This window comes from Podarcis tiliguerta (assembly GCF_965153285.1).
Source record: "Podarcis tiliguerta genome assembly, chromosome: 7".
Taxonomy (NCBI): Eukaryota; Metazoa; Chordata; class Lepidosauria; order Squamata; family Lacertidae; genus Podarcis; species Podarcis tiliguerta.
In genome coordinates, this window is record NC_139540.1 from 87,491,977 (window position 1) to 87,500,484 (window position 8,508).

Below are 8,508 nucleotides of genomic sequence, written 5' to 3' on the forward strand. Positions count from 1 at the left end.
AACAGAGACCTCATTGTGGGAGTTTACTATAGATCCCCAAGCCAAACGGAGGACATAGATGATGCCTTCCTGGAACAGATGGCCAAGCATGCAAAAGGAAGGGAGATAGTAGTAATGGGGGACTTCAATTACCCGGATATTTGTTGGATGTCAAACTCAGCCAAGAGCATAAGGTCAAACAGATTCCTCACTGGCCTTGCAGACAACTTCATTGTCCAGAAAGTGGGAGAAGCAACAAGAGGAACAGCCATTTTAGATCTGGTCCTAACCAATGTCGATGACCTGGTTAGTGGGGTAGAAGTGGAAGGATCATTAGGCGCAAGTGATCATGCTCTTCTGAAGTTTACTATACAACGGAAAGGAGCAGCCAAGCATACTAGGACTCAATTTCTTGACTTTAAGAAAGCCGACTTCATAAAACTTAGGGAAGTGCTGGGTGAGATCCCATGGACAGTAATACTAAAAGGAAAGGGAGTTCATGATGGCTGGGAGTTTGTTAAGAGGGAGATAGTAAAAGCACAACTTCAGGCAATACCAATGAGACAGAAACATGGAAGGTGCCTAAAGAAGCCAGGGTGGCTATCTAAAGAACTTTTAACTGAGTTAAGATTTAAAAAGGATGTGTACAAAAAATGGAAAAGGGGGGAAACCACCAAAGAGGAATTCAAACAAATAGCCAGCACGTGTAGACACAAAGTCAGAAAAGCTAAAGCACAGAATGAACTCAGGCTTGCTAGAGAGGTTAAAAGCAACAAAAAAGGCTTTTATGGGTATGTTCGTAGCAAAAGGAAGAACAAAGAAACAGTGGGGTCACTCAGAGGAGAAGATGGTGAAATGCAAACAGGGGACACAGAAAGGGCTGAACTCCTCAATGCCTTCTTTGCCTCAGTCTTCTCCGATAAAGAAAACAATGCCCGACCTGAAGAATTTGGAGCAAATGATTCAGTAGAGAAAACACAGCCCAGAATAACTAAGGAGATAGTACAAGAATACTTGGCTAGTTTAGATGTATTCAAGTCTCCAGGGCCAGATGAACTGCATCCAAGAGTATTAAAAGAACTGGCAGATGTGATCTCAGAACCACTGGCAATCATCTTTGAGAATTCCTGGAGAACAGGCGAAGTCCCAGCAGACTGGAGGAGGGCAAATGTTGTCCCTATTTTCAAAAAGGGGAAAAGAGAGGACCCAAATAATTACCGCCCAGTCAGTCTGACATCAATACCAGGGAAGATTCTGGAGCAGATCATCAAGCAAACAATCTGTGAGCACCTAGAAAGGAATGATGTGATCACCAATAGTCAGCATGGATTTCTGAAAAATAAGTCATGTCAGACTAACCTGATCTCGTTTTTTGACAGAATTACAAGCCTGGTAGATGAAGGGAACGCAGTGGATGTAGCCTACCTTGATTTCAGCAAGGCATTTGACAAGGTGCCCCATGATATTCTTGTAAAGAAGCTGGTAAAATGCGGTCTTGACTATGCTACCACTCAGTGGATTTGTAACTGGCTGACTGACCGGACCCAAAGGGTGCTCATCAATGGCTCCTCTTCATCCTGGAGAAGAGTGACTAGTGGGGTGCCACAGGGTTCTGTCTTGGGCCCGGTCTTATTCAACATCTTTATCAACGACTTGGATGATGGACTCAAGGGCATCCTGATCAAATTTGCAGATGACACCAAACTGGGAGGGGTGGCTAACACCCCAGAGGACAGGATCACACTTCAAAAAGACCTTGACAGATTAGAGAACTGGGCCAAAACAAACAAGATGAATTTTAACAGGGAGAAATGTAAAGTATTGCACTTGGGCAAAAAAAATGAGAGGCACAAATACAAGATGGGTGACACCTGGCTTGAGAGCAGTACATGTGAAAAGGATCTAGGAGTCTTGGTTGACCACAAACTTAACATGAGCCAACAGTGTGACGCGGCAGCTAAAAAAGCCAATGCAATTCTGGGCTGCATCAATAGGAGTATAGCATCTAGATCAAGGGAAGTTATAGTGCCACTGTATTCTGCTCTGGTCAGACCTCACCTGGAGTACTGTGTCCAGTTCTGGGCACCACAGTTCAAGAAGGACACTGACAAACTGGAACGTGTCCAGAGGAGGGCAACCAAAATGGTCAAAGGCCTGGAAACGATGCCTTATGAGGAACGGCTAAGGGAGCTGGGCATGTTTAGCCTGGAGAAGAGGAGGTTAAGGGGGGATATGATAGCCATGTTCAAATATATAAAAGGATGTCACATAGAGGAGGGAGAAAGGTTGTTTTCTGCTGCTCCAGAGAAGCGGACACGGAGCAATGGATGCAAACTACAAGAAAGAAGATTCCACCTAAACATTAGGAAGAACTTCCTGACAGTAAGAGCTGTTCGACAGTGGAATTTGCTGCCAAGGAGTGTGGTGGAGTCTCCTTCTTTGGAGGTCTTTAAGCAGAGGCTTGACAACCATATGTCAGGAGTGCTCTGATGGTGTTTCCTGCTTGGCAGGGGGTTGGACTCGATGGCCCTTGTGGTCTCTTCCAACTCTATGATTCTATGATTCTATTCTATGATTCTATGATTCTATGTTACCATCACCATGGGATGCTGCTGAATAACAGAAGTCCTGTGGCGAGTTCATCTCCATCCCAGCTGTGGAAAGTTGCCACAACTGTCAGGAAAAGGCCAGAGATGCAGAACCCAGACTAGTGGGCCCTGGGATTTGGAGCAAAGGGCCTGAAATGCAGCAGGCAGGCCTTAAGGCTCTGCTGACCAGCCAAGGGAGGAGGTCAGACTTCCAGTAAACTAGGGCTGGGGAATCTGGCTGACCAGACATTGAGACGAGTCCCATAATCTCTGACAGCTGAGTTGCGGGGGGCTGATGGACGTTGGCGTTCAGTAACTTCTAGAGGGCCACACATTCCCCTGAATTAAACCAATCTTGGCAACCCAGAAAGGTCATACTGCCTGTTAGTCACAGGAATGTTTCCCTTCAGGGTCTGAAGAGGGTTCTGCACCTTGAGCACATCTATGGGTTCAGGTGGCTCACTATGTTTAGGGGCTAATTACATTTGCTTGATACATTGCTCTTTGGTTAACATTTTTTCTGGGATTTAACCCCCCCCCCCCAAAAAAAAAATATTTTGAATAATCAGTAAATGTTTAATCAGTCAATGTTTACTGAAGCTACACCTACGTACTGTAACTGGGAGAAAGCCTCACTGAACTCCATGGGACTCACTTGTGTGTGAATTTTTAGGAAGTCATTAGTTTTCACCAAGAGTCCTATTAGGGAAACCCAGTTTGCTGAGTGCATGTTCTGGAAGTTAGGCAATAGGACAGTACAGGATTCCTATTGGTCTACCGACCTCCCCGCTGCACCAAGAATTCCCTGCCTGAGCTGTTTCAGGTTGTGTCAGGTGTTCTCCTGGAAACACCTAGTCTGGTGGTCCTAGGAAAAATGTGCCCCAGGTGGCAATTTAGGGGTGTTAAGGATTGTAGTTAATGGGTTAATTCTTCATTAGTCAGCAATGATAACTCAGCCCTCACCTGCGTGCATCTTGTGAATCTTTTATCTGTGTTTCTGGGAAGATTTGGCAAATAACCTTCTGCATAAAAGGGTTCAGGTTATAGCATTCTGTGTGGGTTGTGGTAGGAGATAGCCCTCAACAATTCCTGCAGTCTGTTGGAACTGTGGATTTGAATGAAGACTTTTTGAGGAAGATGTAGGAAAATTGTCAGACTTCAAAAATCAGATAATTCTATCAGTTGCAGGACTTTGAAAGCAACTGAGCTTAGAATTTGGTTTGGACTTTAACACAGCAAGGACTTTGAAGCAAAGAACCCTCTCTGGGCTCAGAGAGAGAAGACTACTTTTAACATCTGTAAATAGTGTGTGTATGTTGGTGTTGACCCAGTAAAAACAACTCTGCCAAATGGCTGTTTTGTGTGGTGAACTTGACTGAACTTCTGCAGCGCATGCACCCACCAAGCCCCACAAGGGGACAGCAAAACAGCATCCTGCCCACACACCTCTTCCAATAAATGGAACCCAGATGGAATGAAAGGAGTCACTGAGCATGTATTGTGGCCATGGCATGCCTCTCCTCTCCCCCCCCCCCCCATACAATGTCATCATCCGGGCCTGACTCTGCCTTTACATTTTTCCTGCTCAGCCCTAGTGTGTGTGAGAGAGAATGTTGGCCACTTGGGGTCCAAAAGAGGTACTAGACAGGCTTGGGGCACCTCTTAGGAACAAAGGAGTATAGGGAACTGCCTTATACCATCTGAGTCAGACCATTTGTTCATCTAGCTCAGTAATGCCTATACTGAGTGGCAACTGCTCTCCAGGATTTCAGAGGACATTCCTAGACATACCTGGAGATGTCAGGGATTGAATCAGGAACCATCTGCAAGCAAAACAGATGCTGTACCACTTAGCTATGGTAGGTAACCATTTTCACCTGCTTTTACCCTACAAAGGAAGGTCTCATCTGCCTTGGAAATCATGCTGCATTGTGTGTGTGATGGTGCAAAGAAGGGTAAGCTGTAGTTATTGGTAATGAAGGGAAAGCATTTTGCACAAGCACAATTCTAAATACGTTACGCAAGCCAACATTTATCAACCACATCCTTCCCAGCTGTAATATGGGTATAAATAGTGGCCTGCCTTCCAGGTTTCTTGGGACCATTACTGGGATAATGTTTGTGAAGCAATGAAGAACTTGGGAGGAAAAATACAAAGTTGTTAAAGTGCGGGGGAGAGAGGGGTGAATTTTTAGTATTGGTATATCAACTTGAAATTAATCCTTAGTAATTTGTGATGTACACTTCGTCGTCCCTGCAAAAAGTCCACCAAATAACACAATAGGGCATTCTGGAATTCTGAAGTATTTATTAAAAAAAAAAGACACAAAAAAACCAAAAAAAATGAGTGGAAGACTGGAACAGAGAGACAGAAATCTGACATACCCTGAGTTATGGAGTGTCTGGCTGCAATTTTCAGGAAACTGCACTCCTCCAAGCAAAGAAGGCCCATAGATCACAACAGAATTTCCGCCCCAGCTTCTGAAATCACTACTGAAATCAGTGGAACTACTTAGGGGGGTGGGATGGTAGATAGGATCACTGTGTAAACAACCAAACACTGTTTCAGTGGCCACAGGAACACACCAATGCATACCAAAGACCGTTAGGAGGCTTTCTTTTTAGAATACCATAACAATTCCTTTGTTTCTAAAGTAGGTCCAAGCTTCCCTTGTTTTGTTGTCTCTGAAAATATAGGCAGTTTTTGGAAGGAGGGTAAAACAGGGCCCCCTCTCTATGTATCCTCAGTGGTTATTTCTCAGGAGATCCTGAATGTTGGCTCGCTCACTGGTGCTGGGCTGTACCTCTTCAGGAAGGAGGCAGAGGCCCACATTTGCTTCTTCAAACCTCTTGGTCCTGGCAGAGAATAAACTAGTACAGTGGTTTTCAACCAGTGTGCCGTGGCACCCTGGGGTGCCTTGAATGATGGTCAGGGGTGCTGGGGGCAACACTGGCTTCTGTCCCTCTTTCCTTCCCTCCCTCCTCTGATGCTCTCTCACATCTCTGCTTGCCAAAGGCTTGCACATCTGTTTGTTGCAGCAGCCCTGGCTACAAGCACCCCAGGCATTAGCACTGGGAGGCACCTCTCTTTAGGGTGGGGGGGAGACTAGGGGTGGCAGGAACAGCTGTCCAGATGATTCCCAAGGAGAGGGGAGAGGAGAGGAGGCTGAGGGGACACTCTACGAGGGAGGGTGCTCAAAAAAGGGTGAGAGGCTGCCAGCCCCTGAGCCACACAGGGGTGATGCAGAAAGAAGGTAGTTGGTTAAGGGAGCTGTGGACCCAAAAAGTTTGAAAACCTCTGAACTAATATATCAGTGAGAAGACTGTGAGCAGGGAATCTTTGTTGTTGTTGTTTTGTAGATGGTGCTGTACAGCTGTGTGAGCAAGCCCCCATACCTGAAGCCTGACGTGGTCTACCCCAGGCCTGTATCATGGTAAGTCTCATGCCACCCATCTTATTACTTGCTGAAATGTGAAATGGGTGCATTTATTTACAAAGGAGTCCACAGCTGGGTTCTCCCAACCCCTTTTTCTTTTTTAACTCGGGTGCCAGTCTTTCTGATTTGATCAGGATCCTGTTTTACGCCTTGCCTATCAATTACTTGGATGAAATGGAAGTTAGGAGGAGAAGAGATTTCTGCCTGTGGGCGAGGGGCCATCCCTTCTCTTGTCAGTTCTGCTCAGAAAAGGAACCTCTCTTGACATTCACCGCCAGGCTGAAGTTTATCGACTTGCTGTGGGATGTGAAACACAGAGCAGGCAAATACAACATTCCTAGAGTGGACATAAAAGGGGATGTCTGGATCAGCCAGCCGTAACTTCCTGTTTCCTCCTGGGCTGGGACAGACTTCCTCTACATGTGACCAGAGGTGGGCGTGACCTCACCTATGCAGGTAACAAAACAGCACAGGGGAGGCAGCCATCTCTCTCTCTGATGCCGTTCCTCGAAGAAGAAGCAACATCTTCTTAGCCTGAGATGCTCTCTTGGCTGCCAAGAGAGGACAAAGGAACTATCTCCTTATGGGATGGATTCCAGGTGTGTATATTTTGTAACTCAAATCTGCCTTCTGGGATCCATCTGTGAGCAGAATGTGTGTGAGTAAACTCTTCTGTACATTTATACAAGACTGTGTCATGTCTATCTTTTTATGAGGGAATAAAGGGGAATTACCAGGAAACTTTGGGGACGCAGGTGGCGCTGTGGGTAAAAGCCTCAGCGCCTAGGGCTTGCCGATCGAAAGGTTGGCGGTTCGAATCCCCGCGGTGGGGTGCGCTCCCGTTGTTCAGTCCCAGCGCCTGCCAACCTAGCAGTTCGAAAGCACTCTCAGGTGCAAGTAGATAAATAGGGAACGCTTACTAGCGGGAAGGTAAACGGCGTTTCCGTGTGCGGCTCTGGCTCGCCAGATGCAGCTTTGTCACGCTGGCCACGTGACCCGGAAGTGTCTCCGGACAGCGCTGGCCCCAGGCCTCTTTGAGTGAGATGGGCGCACAACCCTAGAGTCTGTCAAGACTGGCCCGTATGGGCAGGGGTACCTTTACCTTTTACCAGGAAACTTATTTTAGAGGCTTAAACAAGCCTGGCAAAGACGTTATCCACTGTACAACTTTAAAAGGGAAATGTTACTCTGCTAAATTGTAGAACTTGTTAACACAAGTTGGGCAGGATATAATTAAACAATATATCCTCTCTTGCCTCTCTGAACATTCTCACACTTGCCCCTGCGCTAAAGCACTTATACATGACAAGTGAACATTCCTTTTCTCCATCTCATTCCCTGCTGGCCCCCACTATGCCCCCATCTCTCTTTCAAAAGCATTGCTGGGCACAGGACATTTAAAGAGAATTCAATTCAGATTTTGAAAAGTTCTGCTTATCAAGCTTATCAACCTGTCCCCAAATAAATAGTCTTAGCAGCCTGATTTGTTTATTTGGGGGCAAGTCTCAGAGCATTCACTGGGAATACCCCTTGCAAAAAAACCAAGAAAGCTATTGATAAACTCATTTTAGCCTTTTGTTTAAGTAACCCAGGATCCAACACAGACTGGATGTGGGAATGTTCAGGGAGGCAGAAGAGGATATATTGTTTATTAATATGCTTCCTAACTTGCGCTAGCAAGTTCCTTTATTTAGCAGAGTTTTACATTCCCCCTTTAAATGCACAGCAGATAGCTGGTTGCAGACTTGTTTAAGCCTCTCAGTATTAGGTTCCTGGTAAGTTCCCTTTTGATCCCTCTTAAAAGAATAAGCACGCCACAATCTTGTGTAAAGTAGATAAAAGAAGTTTACCCACATCATCAGTTCACAGTTGGATCTCTGAAGGCAGACTTAGTTACAGAGTAGATATGTGTGGATCTATCCCATATGGGGATAATCCCAGTGTCCTCTGTTGGCTGAAAGCTGAAAAGCTAAAAAGCTGCTCCAACAAGGGAGGAAGTCAAAGAGAGAGAGAGAGTGCTGCGTGACTTGCCCTTTTGTTACCTGGGCAGGTAAGGTCATGCCCACCTCTAGTCACATGCAAAGGAAGTATTTCCCAGCCAGGAGGAAAGAGGAAGTTTTTGACATTCCCTCGCATGTCCACTCTAGGAAAACAAGGAATGTTGTACTTGACTGCTACTTGTGTATCACATCCCACACTGGATTTTCCTGTTGTTTCCCCTTTTCTCCCCTAAAAACAATAATCACACAAAACAGTCTTCTTATAAGGAAAGAAAAAATTACTCAGTAGCAGTCTTGAGGCAGGCTTAAAAGTAGTTAAATGCATATGTTGTAGTTCAGATCAAAGTGGAGTCTGAATTATGTCTCCGACTCAGAACATGGACCTACATCTCTAGTCATGGATGAGGCATGAGAGATGAGACAAGATCGCAGGAACAGAGGAAGAGGCAGAAGAAGGAAGAGCAGGCATGGGTGACTGGCCCCCTGGCCGGACACAGCGGGAGT